The sequence below is a fragment of the Agelaius phoeniceus genome, chromosome 9, assembly GCF_051311805.1.
Source record: "Agelaius phoeniceus isolate bAgePho1 chromosome 9, bAgePho1.hap1, whole genome shotgun sequence".
In the NCBI taxonomy this organism is placed as follows: Eukaryota; Metazoa; Chordata; class Aves; order Passeriformes; family Icteridae; genus Agelaius; species Agelaius phoeniceus.
Genome location: NC_135273.1, coordinates 19,215,915 through 19,230,495, shown reverse-complemented (window position 1 = coordinate 19,230,495; position 14,581 = coordinate 19,215,915). Strand labels below are relative to the sequence as shown.

Here is a 14,581-nt window from a genome sequence, read left to right as displayed (position 1 = left end):
GGGTAAACCCTGACAGGCTGAATAAAGCCTGATCAAGATGCAGAATTACCTGGAAAAGGAAGGGAGTAACAGGGAGACCACAGAAACTTGGTAAAAGCTCCTTTCATCACCTTCTCTCATGGCTGCACACAAGAGCTCTACCCCTACTAAGACTGTCCCAAAAATACAGCCCAAGCATCCCTTGCAGAGACCTTTGCCTCTGGATCGGGGGCAATTTCAGCAAAGTAGTGAAGTGGACATACTGACCTTTTCTCCCCAAGGACAATCTCATCCATCCTTGAAAGGAGACCTGAGCAGCAGCGTGCAGTCTTGTGCCCCACCATGCTTCTCAAGTGGTAAATGGGTAGCACAGAGAGAGGCTGTGGCATCTCCACTGACACCAAACATGTCACTGAGCTGCCAACACAATGGGAGCTGGGAGAGCTGCTGGCCTAGGATCGGATGTCAAGGAGAAGTGGCAGGAGGTGAGAGGTGCCAGGAATACTGCTTCCCAGCTGGCCCTGGAAACAGTTTATGCCTGTGTCCATCTGCACTCAGATCAAAGCCTCCCTGAATTATTCAGCTGCTCTTTGAAAATTCTCATCATGCAGAAAGTGAAGGCAGCTTGGCTTTACCTGCTGGAAAACAAGCACTCATTGTAAGCTCCAGGGCCAAACCAAGGTTCTTCTGCTCACACAATGACAGCAGCTCCTCCCACCTTTATGGCAGAGTTCTCTCCTCCTGTTACACCAAGTTCTTACATATATGTCTCAAGTGTGTGGGCCCTCAGTCCTCACAGGCTTCAGTAGGTACTTTGCATCTAATTTAAGCTGGCCTTGCAGTCCTGATCCTGCCTTCTCCAATGTGTTGTGCACACTGATACGTCTGCTTAACAACAACCACTGGCAAACACACCTGGATGATGTTGAGTGCTTCCAGCTATATCAGTGAGAAGAACATTCAGTTCAGCTTAAAAAAATAAGATAACAAAAACTTGAGATTTCCAGGAGGGCAAGGGCATCAAGTGTGATCCTTTGTGCTGTGATGCTGCAAACACTGTTAAAGTAATTGGGCCCCAGCACTGCCCCCCATACTCTGAGAGCTGCTCTGTACAGCAGCTTAAAATAGAAAAAATGGCCTGAGAAGGAGGAGATGGGGTCAGAGCTCTCTTGCTGTCCTTTAAGCTATCAACAACAACTCCTTCTGCGGCGTAAGTCCAGAACTCCTTGTATTAGAAGAGCTGTTTTGGTGTCACGGGCAGACACATTTGTTTTATAAGAAGAGACTATAGACAGTCTTCCTACTGCTTTCTTCATAATAAGCCCTCTGCAGATCCAAGGCTGGGATGACTCTGGCATTATAAGCTGTTATGTCTTTGTAATATTTTAATTGTATATTTTCTTTTAAATGTCAGCAGCAGGAGAAAAATTATTACCCTGAAAAGTAACTTTCACTTTAGAATGTAGCTTTACTAGCCATGTAAAAGGTGAAAGGGTTAAAGTAAGATGAAAACACTCAGTCATCCCTGTCATTTTTTGCTTTTGGACTTTTCAGGCTGTTTTCTCACTTGCTGAACACTTAGAGATAGCAACCCCCCTTATTAGAAAGCTCATCAGCCAAATACCACTTTTCATCCTCTACTGTTGACTAAGTTAACAGCCTACAGAGTCAGACTGTTCTTACAAGAAAAGGTATCAGCAATAATAGTGTTCATGATAGTCCATATTGATCTCCTAGAATCACAGGATTCTTTTCCCTGATTGTCAGTATTAGTTACACTGCAAAGTCTGTGTCCTTGATATGCATAAGCTCAGATGATGATGGTCTGTATCCTCTGAAACCCCCAGCCTCCTCCTCATAAATCATTATCAGCTGCATCACAGTGTAATTCTCCAGTAAATAGTGAAGTAATAGTAAATAGTGGTTTGACATTTTCACACTAGGAACTAATGACCTGTGTTTTAGCTTAGGTAGGTAAGTTGCTAGGTATGTTCTCCCCTCTGTGTACCGTGACAGGCAGGGAAAGCATTTCTGGCCTCTTTAAACTGAACCATGATGGGGTTGGGAGAGGTAAAGGCAACAGCTTTTTGCCAAGATACAACTGCAGTAGTTCACCAACTCAGACTTTTGCTGTGGTTTTGCTTTTCCTTATTGTGCTGATGAGAATGAAGAGACAGGTGTTTATTTGGACAGACGTCTGCAGAAGAAATGCACTTAAGCTTTGTTCCTGAATATTCCTGAAGGTTAGGAAAATCCAGACCAGGAATCCAAGACATGGAAGTCTGTTTCTTCAGGCATCAGATGAAATAATACTGCAGAACAGTCTGACTTGGAAGGGACTCACAATGGTCATCGAGTCCAACTCCTGAGCAAATGACCCGTATAGAGATTGAAGCCACAACCTTGGCATTATCAGCACCTTACTCTAATCAGCTGAACTAATCTCAGGGTCAGCTGGAAGAGTCCAACAGTGCAGTTCTTCATTGGACATCAAGTGTGAAGGAAAAGTTGTTTCTTCTTCAGTGGGGTGCTTGAAAGAGCAGAGCTGCTAGTGAGAGGTCTAAAATCTGCAATGCTAGTGCAGTATCACCAGTCCCAGGATTTCTTCATGTTTTTAAGCTAATGGAAGATGAAAATTTGGTTCTACTGACCCAATTGGAAAATTCATGTTCTGTTAGATTAAACCAGAATGCATGCTGTTGTTTTATAAGCAGGCAAGAAAATATTAAAGAGCAGCCTATGCATCATCTGTAGAGCTATACCATGTGGTAGCGACATGTCTGTCTTTTACTTAAAGGTGGAGATACATTTCAGGACCTGGCTGATGGTTTTTTTTGTGAGGAAATTGATGTTTTCAAACTCTAAAGCCACATGCAGGGTGAAAAGCAAAATGGGGTGGTGGAGCACTGAGGAAGACTGTATTGGGAGGTTGTATAGCCTTTTTTGTTGATAAGATTTCTTTGGCCAGACAAAAAGGTTTAGTACTTTAACGGTGGTTGATCCTCTCTTGGCAAAGGCATGATCTTATCAAACTCCTAAGGCCAACTTCAGCCTTATTTTCTATAATTCTGTGAAAGGATAGAATTGTGTTGTTATAATAATAATAACTGTTGTTATTATTCTTTCTGTTATTACCATTTGAGGAGCACTTCTCAGAGATCAGGCATTGCCTGGTGCTGTACTTGTGTGTGAGAGAAGGATGGTCTTGCCCTCAGAGAGCTTACGAATATGAGCCAAGAAGCAATGGCTAGTACGGACAGCTGGGGGAATACAGCAAGGAGCAATGAGACACTATTGATCAGCAGGATAGGCAGTACTCATAATGCATCAGCAGCCTAACTGCTGTCAGATTTTTGCAGGCATCATGGCTAAGGAGAGTTTGAAGGAGGATAATGAGGAAGCTTTGCAAATGAAATCTCCAGGCTCCCACCATCCCTGCTCTAGAGATGGGCAGCAGCAGGATAATAGTTTGCCTTCTTCTTCTGGATGTCCTTGTGTCCCCATCTCCCACTGCCCACTCTCACTGAGGACACACGTGGTCCTCTTCCAAACTTGCTTCTACCCTGTATTGTAGCAGGGTGGCAGGAGACAGAGCCAGAAAAGGGCCTGGCCCTCTATCTCACATGCTGTGGTATCTCTCCCAGTGACAAGAAGTAAAGTTGATGAGTCTGTACCGAGACAGTGAAGTGACCCCCGTGCTGCTCCACATAATTAATAAATAAAGCACTGGGGGAGTTTTTGCCATGCCGGCTGCTATGACAGGGCTGTCTACAGTGCACTTAAGCATTAAATGACCAATTTCTGTCAGACTAACTTCCCAAGCCTCTCTCTCTCTCTCTCTCACACACACACACACACAAAGCTAGCTTCCTCGCTCCCTGCACTTGGAGTTTTTCAGCAACTGATGGCTCCTGGTTCATTTCTGTGGAATTAATTGGTCCCTGAATGAATTCTGTTGACAGGGCAATTTATCATGTGTTTGGGTTGACAGTGTTGGATACTGGTAAAGGGGGGGAGTGGTGTGTGAGTAGGATGAGGGGAGATGGACAGGATGGGGGTGGGTGGGAGGATGAAGAAGAGGAGGAGTAGAAGAAAGAAGAGGTGGAGGAAGAGATTGCTTAAAAAATAAAATGAAAGACAAGAAAAATTCTGTTCTTTTTTGGCACTCTTCATTACAACTCAGTGCAATGGATAATGCTCAAGGAGGATTGGGAGAGGAAGGGAGTGCCACGTCTCTCATAGTGGGAGTCACGATGCTGCTTTTCCACAACTAGCACCATGACTTGGGAGGGAAAAAAAGGAAGAAAAAACCTCAACAATAAAAGCTCATAGTTGTTCTGTGGTGTCTTTGGGGCTCAGCCACAAGCCTCCACCTGTAATGCTTACATCTCTGTTTCTCCCTCATAACAAAGTGAGTGGGAAGTTAGGGACACATATGGTTAACCCTCAAAATTCTGATGCGTGCTCAAATACTGTTTCAGTAGGTACTGAGTGATGCCTGGCACCTCATGAGTCATTGGTGTCTGTCATTGTCAGGGATGTCCAAGAAGGAATCACATCTTGCATAACAAATTCAGTGATTTGGGTTCCTAGTTTTGTCTCTGTATGGATCAGAAAGGGGTGCCTGGTCCTATATATGCCCCTGATGATCCCAGGTTATATCGTTTCACATTGTCTGCAATTGAGACAATGCAGGGCTTCCCAATATAATTAAAATTATATCACTGTTACATTTTCATTAAAATGTCATGACTCTCACATAGGGATTCAGTTTTTAGTCAGAGCAATGTAAACGATCATTTTAGTGCTTTTGACTTCACAACTTCTGAATGCAGAAGAGTGGGTATGCATACACATGGGTATGCATGCAACCAAAGACAGAAAGAAATTCAATTTGGGTGCAACAAAAGTATTTGCATAAACATTAAATGAATTTTTAAATTATGCATCTTCTAGGAATCTTTGAGTGTCCTAAAGAGGTGTACTACAGACTTGGTCAGGGGGAGATAAGTCTATGAAATGTTGGTTGTATGCATGGGTAGAGGACCAGCTTCATTATCTCAATCTTCACCTCAGCCTCCTCCCATGGACTTCTCTCCACTGTAAGTGGGATGCATCAAAATACTCAATGCTGAGATCAGTGGAAGAATTACCAGTAGCATTCCTGCTCATCTCATTGCAAGCGGCATTAAATCAGAGCTCAGCATTTCTGGAACAGCCATCCAGAGCCTTTAGCTGCAGGCTAGTGGGGCATGTCTTGGTTTTGGAGCACTGTGGCTCAGTTTACCAGCCTTCGGCCATCTTGGGACTCAAGGTTTCATCAGTCCAGCTGTCAAAATGACTGTCCATATCATAAACAGCCTGGAGACAGAACTGAATTTGAGTGGCAAGCCCCAAACTGTGGGTGGTAAAACACAACAATGTGTGGTAGATGGTCTCTCCTTATTTTGTTCTGTCATATTAAAAGCAAACACAAATATAATTCTCATCTGGTAAAAACTGTGTAACTGGGCTTTGAGGAGCCCAAATGCTTGTTTATGGTTGTCTTAGCATTGTTGCTTTTATGCTGGGTTGGGTCAAGCCTCTAGCCTGCATCCTGCTGGACAACATATGAGCATCAGAACTTGCAGGGTGGTAAAACAAAGTAGGTTGGGTGAGGAGATGTAGGAAGCCAGCAGCTATCATAGTAAAACTGCAAAGGATTTGAGACAGTCTTTTTGTAGAGCCCCCAAGTTTTCTGCCACTTAGAAAGACATTTAAAGCTACTGTGTTAAGAGCAAGTGTACAGGAAAGAACATAAGAATAGTCTCTTTTATTTAGAGTGACTCCACACACAGATATGAAGTCCAAATTCAGGTTATTTATAAAAAGATTTTTTTCCTCCATAAAAGATTAGTAGTGTTACAGTTTATAAATATGAACAACAATGAAGGACATATAGTATGGTAGCAAAGAACTCTGCAATATAGCTTGGTCACAATTTGCTATCTGAGAAGCTCCAGCACCTATAAGTTGATACCAGGTAAATTCAACCAGAAAAAAATGTGCACATTTCCAACAGTGCAGGTAATCAGCTGTCAAAATATTACAGTTAGGGTTCACTGTATTTTCCAGCACTTGAACTTTTACAGTTGATAGCAAATGCTCCTCAGAAACAGATTCTCCTACTTCAACTCCAGTTATTGGACCCACAGCAGGTATTAATTCAGAGCAGCCCTATGGGTATCTCATATCAGAGGCCAGACAAGATGATCACAGTGCAATAGGAGTCTCCTCTGGGGTGGCTGTGGCAATGAACTTGAAAACAGCTATCTTAAAAGTCAGTGCCTGATTCCAGTTTCACTTGCTCACTGTTTACATGAATGTTACTCTTTTGACTTCAGAGGGCTGACTGACAGTGGTGCATACAGAAGGCAAATCAAGCTTCTGAGAAAAATGGTTATGATCAAGCTGTCCTGAGCCAGTGAGGTGAACATGACATAGGACACATTAAAGAAGTAAACAGGCATATTTTCTCCTATGACACTGAATCTTTGAGACAGGAACACAAACAATTTTATTTAAAAATTACCCCTAAAAATTGAAGAGAGAGAGTAAAACCTGAAAAAATACAAGTCTTCCTGCATTGCGAAATACAGATGAAAAAAATCCTGTTGCTGAAGAGGCAGTTCATTCAAAACTGAACTCTGCATAAAATAATGGAGATAAAATGAAGCAAAATAAGCTTCAAGAGGGTTGCATTTAGAACTAACCAGGATATAATAGGTAGCTAAAGCAGCAAGACAAATGACTTAAAATTATTCAATATGCAGCTCCTTTAGCAGGCCACACAATTAGAAATGCAAGCCAAAGTCGCAGGCTGTTTCCTCCCTTTTAATGGTATTTCTGTGTATTTAAAAGTATAGGATTTGTAAGAAAGGCTCATGTTTTGCATGGTCAACCATCTCTAGCAGTAGTTTCAACAGATTCTTTACAGGAAGGTAGAATTGTGCAATAGGCAGACAGAGGAATCTCCTCCACTTTGTTGTGAGCTCAGATAATCTGCAGAATGCTTGTGGAGTGCTCATAACTCTGGATTTTTTTTTCTGTTTATAAAACTGTCAAGAATTTTCTGTAATCTTCGTAACTTCCTGTGGTTACAAATTCAGTTGGTCAAAATACAAACTGGTGGGGAAAATTTTTAATCAGCTTTTAATTTGCTACTTTGTAATTTAATCAATTGCCATCTTTTTCTTGTGTTCTTGTGACCTGCAGAGTCTGGTTCTGCTGAGGAAGCCTGTGGCTTATCTTCTGGGGAGTGTTTAGGAACCTTTTTAATGAATTCCAATTAAGAGTCTTTCTGACACCAGGGGATGCAGAGGTCAAAGAATGCGCTGAGCAGCACAGCAACAGACCATGTGGAGCACAGATAAAGGTAAGAAAATGTCACAATTATGAATTTGAACAGAAATTCCTGAAGACATGAAAAGCATTTGAATTTGGAAGGGTTTTGAGTGAGTTGTGCAGCTAAAATTTCTGCCTGGAACCCTGAAGAGCTATGTACAGATTCTTGTATACTTGGTGGAGGAAGTAATAACAATGCTATGCCTCATTTATGCAGTGACTAATCTGGAATGGAGGTTTACAGAAAGTTGTAGATGGTCTAATCAGAAACAAGAGGTTTTTATTCATGTGTGACTTGTAAGAGAGAATTATTGTGGTTGCTTGAAGATAAGAGATCCCCTAGTGCCTTCTGGTGTGCTTGTGATTCAAGCAGGAGATGGCAGTGGTCTGCATAGCAATTTGTCTTTAAGCAACTCTGCTTATGGCTAGTAAAATGAAATTTAGGGGACTAACCTCATAGCTAAGTGGATACTCAGTCAGGAGTAGAACTGACAGATTCTCACTGGCATTTCTAGAGTCAACCTCTGTTATTAGCACAGCACAGGTAACTTGTGGTACCAATACTGCATTGTTAACTGAGCTTGATAGAAGCTCTCCAATGAGTCTGAGTGAGCTAACCATTATATAGATGAACATCCTGCAGGATTGAGAAAAGGTACAGAAAGGACAAAAAAGCAAAATCTTATTGTTCAAGTTGAGAACCATAATTGATTGTATGTACAAGTTAGTTGCTATCAATATCATGTATTTTCAAACAGTGGAGTTGTGCCTGAATTCACAGCAGAAACTTCTGTGAGTAGCAGTCTGCTACTTTGGCAGCACAGAGAGTAGCATGAAGGAGTTCTTTAGCACTGTGTTTATTCAAGGGACATGAAGCTTTCCATGGAGGAGGTCTGGCCGGTGCTTTTGATTTTAAACTCTTTCCCCTCCTCCTTCTCATGACCATTTTCTTCTCTCTTTGGCTTCTTCAGTCTGGGCTGTATCTTAGGTGACTTGCTCAGCATTTAAATAAGATGTTGACATAAGCTCATTTTAAGGGAAAAACATAATACAATGGGAATAGATGGCAGAAACAGTATGTTGTTATTACTTTGGCCCTGCTAACCAAAACTAGAATCCTGAATTTTTTTCAAGGTTGAGCAGTTTAGGAGTAAGCCATATTAGACAGACTGCCCACTAGTTCTGCATGCCAAAGGAGATACAGTGTCAGGAAAAATGTTTTCTGTCTTTGCTAAGCAAACCAGATGATCAGTGGCTTACATATTTACCATGCTTTGAAATAGGGTTAACGGGACAAAGTGAGAGGACCTGCAATCACGACACTTATGTCTGAAGAGAAGGAGCGTAAGGAAGTTCTTGCCTCTGTGTGATTGTTGTCAGTATGTATCTTCTGTGGTAGCAGCATGGGGTATTTCAAAATTAGTATCTGTTTTGGCAAATTAGGAACTATTCTGGAGCATAAACCAAGCTCATTAGTCTAAGCTTTCAGCTGCCTTCTGGGGCTTTTGGTTGGCCATTTAACGTGGGCTCTGATGCTCACTGTTAACATGCACAGATAGATACGTATTGCACAAAAATGTTCTGTGCAGAAGCAACCAAATAATCCAGCCTCAACTTTGCTGTGTTCTGAGTGGTTATGCAAGGGAAGAGATACACCAAAGCTTTGATTTTCATGAATTAAAATCTTTGTAGTTCAGAGATGACAAAAATAACCTAGTACCCTTGCCAATGTATGACTCACTTAGAAGGAAAGACTCCAAAAAGCCTTCCAGTCACCTTAGAATGGAACACAAAAATGATGAGGCCCAGCCCTGAGATATGACCTTGGAAACATCTTCCTTTCCCTGCAGACTGTTCATCATGGGTCTCAAATGTTCTGGTGTCTCCCTCTCTTCTGAGGGAATGGATGATATCTGTGCTCAGACTCAGCTTGGGACTACAAATAAAAATGTTATTTCTTTTTTTTTAGTTTTGTTGTGTTATCAAAGCAAAATACAAATGAAGATGTAAAACACAAGAGTAAACAAACAATAATGAGTCAAAAGGGGCAATCCATACTCAAACACAAAACTAGAAAGGCATTTTTGACAATATCAGAGACATTGATAGAGACTGACAACTCTCCAGAATCAAGACTGTTCTGAGTTACTTTTAGTTTTGTTTCCACTCTCTCTCCCCTCTTTTGGTGGAAACTTCATATCTGGCACTATGACCCAGAGCAGAATTTTCCAGGAAGGCAGTAATTTCAGAGAATTCACCTCCAAGGAGAAGATACATTCAACATCACCTGAATGTTTCACAACAATGCTATTTGGTGGCCTTTTCTCCAAAAATATTTTGCTGTTCAAAGTTTATTTTGTGGGAGCTCTTTGAGATTTCTGGAGGGGGCCAAGAGCCCACTATGGTACCTGCTGTACAAACACAAAGCAGCAAGAGAATTTCTGCTGCAGACAGTAATATCTACATCTAGTGAGAGTGATCAGCTGATACAGACAGAAGGGAAAGCACAATGAAATAGTTGGAGCACAGGGTATAATTTAAGTTTGTTTTGATTTATACTAAAACCCAAAAGGAAGTTGAATGGTGAATATGTAATCTAGTTGGTAGAAGAACAGGGTGAGAATTTTCCTAATCAACCTAAACCCCAAAACTTTCAAAGAAGAGCAAGTTAAGCATAAATGAATTAATTTATATGAGTAGATAGACATGAAAATGATGGATGGGTTTTCAGGGATCTTTAACAAAAAAATTCAAAAAAGCTAAAACTCATTGTATAATGTGCAACTGAGCGTCCAAACACTTTTCAAAGTCTTGTAGTAAAAATACTGAACTGTACATATTTACATACCTAGCTCACATTTGAACCCTTTAGAAGAGCTGGTCACAACTGCAGAGACTGAGCTTCTCGAATATTTTGACAAAGGATAAACCAAATAACAAAAGATTATGCAGTTCAGAATACTGGCCAGTATCTTGCAGTTGTTGGGCAGTGAACCTACAAAGCAGAGTCCTGGGATGGGAATAAATCATGGAAGGAATTCCACTCCTGCGTGCATCCAGAACAAGAAAAGATGCTTGTGAACAGGGAAAGTGCTGAGCTCTTGGCGATTCTGGGAAACCTGTGATGTTTGGTTAGATCCTTGAGTATGAGTTACATTTTAGAGAGCTGCTTTTGGGAATCTTGGCTGAATATCTCCCGAAACACTGAAATTGATTAAAAACGTTATGGACGTTCTTTGGCCTATTGGTGTGCTCTTTGATAGCAGTTTATTTCCACAAATCAGCTTTTTAAAGTTTCTCTTTTTTTGTCACAGTGTTTTCCAGTTCATTTGCTTAGACATTCTATGTACTACATATATGTACTCCCCGGCCAGAAAATGATGCAGCAGGTAGAAAATCTGTGTTGAAAATTTATAATCTCTTCTTTCATTTACTTTCTCAAGAATCTGTTAAAAAAAAACCAAAAAAAAAAAAACCCAAAAAAAAAAACCAAAACAAAAAAACCAATTGATGATAGTTCCCTTTGCTTTTATCCATGCCTGCATAAAGAGCAGGAGGTTCCAGCTGGTAGAGCTGGTGAGATTTATGTGTTGTTCCTTTGCTGTCAATGATCAGGTGAGCAGCTCTGAATGAGTCACTTTCCCTTTCAGTTTTGTCTAATGATAAGTAGGCTGGTCAGGACAGGAATGATGTCTTACTGTGTACAGTGCATAAGGCACAGAGTCATTGTCTCAGGATCTGTAGGTGATATTAATATGGTTCATAGTCACAGTTTGCAATGTTCCTTTCCAAGATTGCAGCCTGTGGCTATGCTACTTTGTGTAGCATAGGTTCACTATGTGCTCTGTAACCTGCCTGCTAAAACCAGTCTTCTGGCAATCTGTTTAAGACCTCAGACACTGAGGTACAAATTGTATTTTGACCTTATATGTGTAGCCCAGTAGGTGTGTATATGAAGGCTGACTGGTATCACCTGGTCAATATTTTACTAGATTCATCTCACATGAAAATCTGTACTTTGTCCAGTTTGGCAAGTCTCACACACTCAGTAAGTAAGAATAATGATATGAGCTTTAATGTTGTAAAGAGCTTTTTTTGCAGTTTGATTTTAGGCTTTTTGTCTTTTGTTTTTGAGCCTGTAATTGACGCTGGATGGTAGAACCAAAAGAACTCACAACTGTTTAGGTAGGCTGAGGTTTCAATCTTTTATCACATATCCTTCTTGGAGCAAAAGCACAAAACTTCGATGAGGCTTGCACGGTAACTGTGAGAAATAGTCATGTACTGTATTCTGATTTTGAGAGAACTGTTTGGCTACTGCCTTGCCAAGATAATTACAATGATTCCTACAAACAATGTAAGTGACATATGAAGGCAGAGCTGTTCTGAGCAAAAAAAAGTAGAAAGAAAAAATGTAGGTACCTGAGATGAGGTTTGTGATGGGGTGCCTAAGAGGCAACATAAATCCACCATCAAGCAACAGTTCTGTGGAAGTTCCTTGATTGATTTAATAGCAACCTAAAGCAAGTATGCAAATGAGAACACTTAAAAAAATAATTTCGAATCAGTTTTTGGAAAGCAAAAGGAAAAATTAATAAAGATTTGGCCTCCTTTTTTGGGGCAGACAGCAGAGTTCAGAATTTTCCAGTGAAAACTGGACAAGTTGAGATGTCCTATGAAGTTGTGCTCTCTCTGGGGTTTGTTCCCAGAATATCATCAGCTCCTAAGTGCCAGCCCCTCTCAAGTCTGGTCGAGTGAGCTATTGATCTTTGCTGCCATTTTATTCCCTCTTTTATGCCTTTATATGAAATATATATATACATGAAATACTTCCTTTGAAATGCAAACAGTTTGCAAACCTCTTCTTTCCTAGCAGAGAGGTAGAAATACTTTCTCTGCTTCTCCTCAGTGGGTGACCAGATAGGCACAGTGGCACAGCAGCTTTGGAAAGGGGTTTGGAATACGTCCTGTCTCTCCTGTGGTATTGTGGCTTAGTTCCTAGAGCCCCAGGGATATAGCATGTCATATTTACTGCTCCTTTTAGCCACCAGAAAACCTGCAGTTTAGGAAATCAAAGTGCTTGCTTAAGTTGTGAAAAAAACATTTTCAGAACAAAAGGGGATGCCAGTTCCTTGTCTCCCACCAGTGCTATGAGGAAGGAGCCAAGCTGCAGATTATACTAAAAGTGAGAAGGGTAAACTCCCCCTTTCTCCTTTCCCATTCCAGCCCCAACCCAGCCCCCAATAAGGCTTCATCTCTCTGGGAATCGAGTCCCTCTGAGCATGATGCTGAGCCAGAGGAGTGACAGGTGCCTCCTGATATGCCTAAATGAGAAGAACCAATCGGAGGAGCCTGCCCAGCTTTTGTTGTCATCTGGCTTTGCTCACGAAAGATGAGTTTGATTGACAGATGCATCAAGGTTCACAGTTTATTGGTTTTTGCAAAAGAGCCAGATCTGCCAATTTAGACAGGGGAGTGACACAAAACTTTCCATCTAAATGGACTAATTTTACCACAGGGAATTCCCAGGCAGAGCGCTCCAAGGCAGGCGCAGTCCTGTTTTATATTTTAACAAGGACTGAATGACAAATATAAACGACAGTTCTAGGCTGACGGAACATCAGCATTTGACACTTCACAGGGGAGCGGTGAAATAAACAATAGGCAGAGAAATTGAATTAGAATCAGATGAGAGTCAGCTAGAGAGGGAGAGGAGGGCCTGATTCTCTACCAAATCATTTTTTAAAGAGCAAACTGAATACTAAGTAGCTATAACATGCTCACATCCTGGTTGATTAGGAAATTTAACCTACTAGCATATTATACTTGCTTGATGTTAATGGGTTGCTGGACAAAGGTGGATGAGGGCGTGTACAAGGAGTTTCTGTTCATGATGGTGCAAACCTCTTCTGCTAATCTTACCCTGTTACTAATAGACTACCAAGTTAGAGAGCAAGAAGTATGACAGATTCATTTAATTTCTCTCCTGTTCCCTCTGGCTCATTGCCTGCAGAGTTCTGTGCAGTCTTCCTGTATTCCGGCACTTACTAAGTTTTGGGTACCCTGCTTTGTAGCTTTGGCTCAATTATTGTACTACTCTTTTTTTTTTCTCTGGGACTTTTCAAGTTCAAACAAGCAATTCATGACATTTTAAGGAGAATGATTCTGTGCAGAGTCCGTCTGGAACTTTCTGACTGTGGACTGTATTGGCCTGAGAAAAAAGGTTGGCTTAGCTGGTAGCATTAGCAAGCTATTATCCTATTTCTGCTCAGTTTTGACAGGAGATAGGATATATAAACTTTCCTGATGGGTTAGACAGCTAACTGTTAGCTAGATGTTACTGGTTAAAATTTGGATTCCTGGATTTTATGTCATGTTCCGTGATATGAAGCATATCTAGATAAATGATTTTCAATCGTATTCAATTAGCAAAGAGTAAGAACAAAAAGCAAGCATTAGAAGAATAGCTGCCAGTACAGTCCATCTCTGTCCATAAGCTCACCGTTGCCAGTTACATTAAAAGCATTTTCCTTAAAAATAAACTAGTGGTTTTAAAAGTGTACACTAAAAACTACTGGTCTTGATGTTAGAGAAAGCAGCATGAAAATAGGGGGCTTTGGGTTGATTTGCTTGATAATGATGATTTGACTTTCATATATGAGTCTGTGAAGTATATATGTGGAAGCTGCCTGATTAGGCAGCGTAACTAACCATTGCTGGTGTATTAAGGATATTCTAAATGCAGCTCTGTGGTTAAGAGAGGATTCTCATGGACACTAACATGGAAAAAAAAAAGCTTCTTTCTTCTGTGAAGAGAGGTTCTCTACCTGTGTGAAGTTTCACCACCTGTGTGAAGTTTCACCTTGTTCAGTCCATTTGAGTTTTCTGTGTAGATTTTGTTTGTCTTCCTTTTGTGGATGTTCAACAGGATGTGTTTGAAATTAGTCTCAGGTTAAAAGTCATTACAGAATCATAGAATGTTTTGGGTTGGAAGGAACCTTAAATTTTGTCTCACTCCAACTCACCTGCAGTGGGCTTGGATGCCACCCTCTAGACCAGATTTCCTCAAGCCCTATACAGCCTGGCCTTGAACACTTCTTGGGATGGGGCATCCACAACTTCTCTGGGCCACCTGTTCTAACGTATTACCACCCTCACAGTCAAGATTACTCCCTAAAAATCTAATCTAAATCTATCTTCTTTGAGTTAAAAAAAAAAA

The 14,581-nt window shown here is 41.0% G+C and overlaps 1 long non-coding RNA gene across 1 annotated transcript in view; it reads left to right on the top strand.

Annotated features, from left to right (window-relative positions):
- The window catches only part of LOC143694770 (uncharacterized), a 201,977-nt gene that overhangs the window by 82,517 nt on the left and 104,879 nt on the right, over positions 1-14,581 (top strand). Inside the window, exon 2 of the long non-coding RNA XR_013183467.1 lies at positions 7,234-7,393. This is a non-coding gene — a long non-coding RNA (uncharacterized LOC143694770). The remainder of the gene's footprint in view (positions 1-7,233; positions 7,394-14,581) is intronic.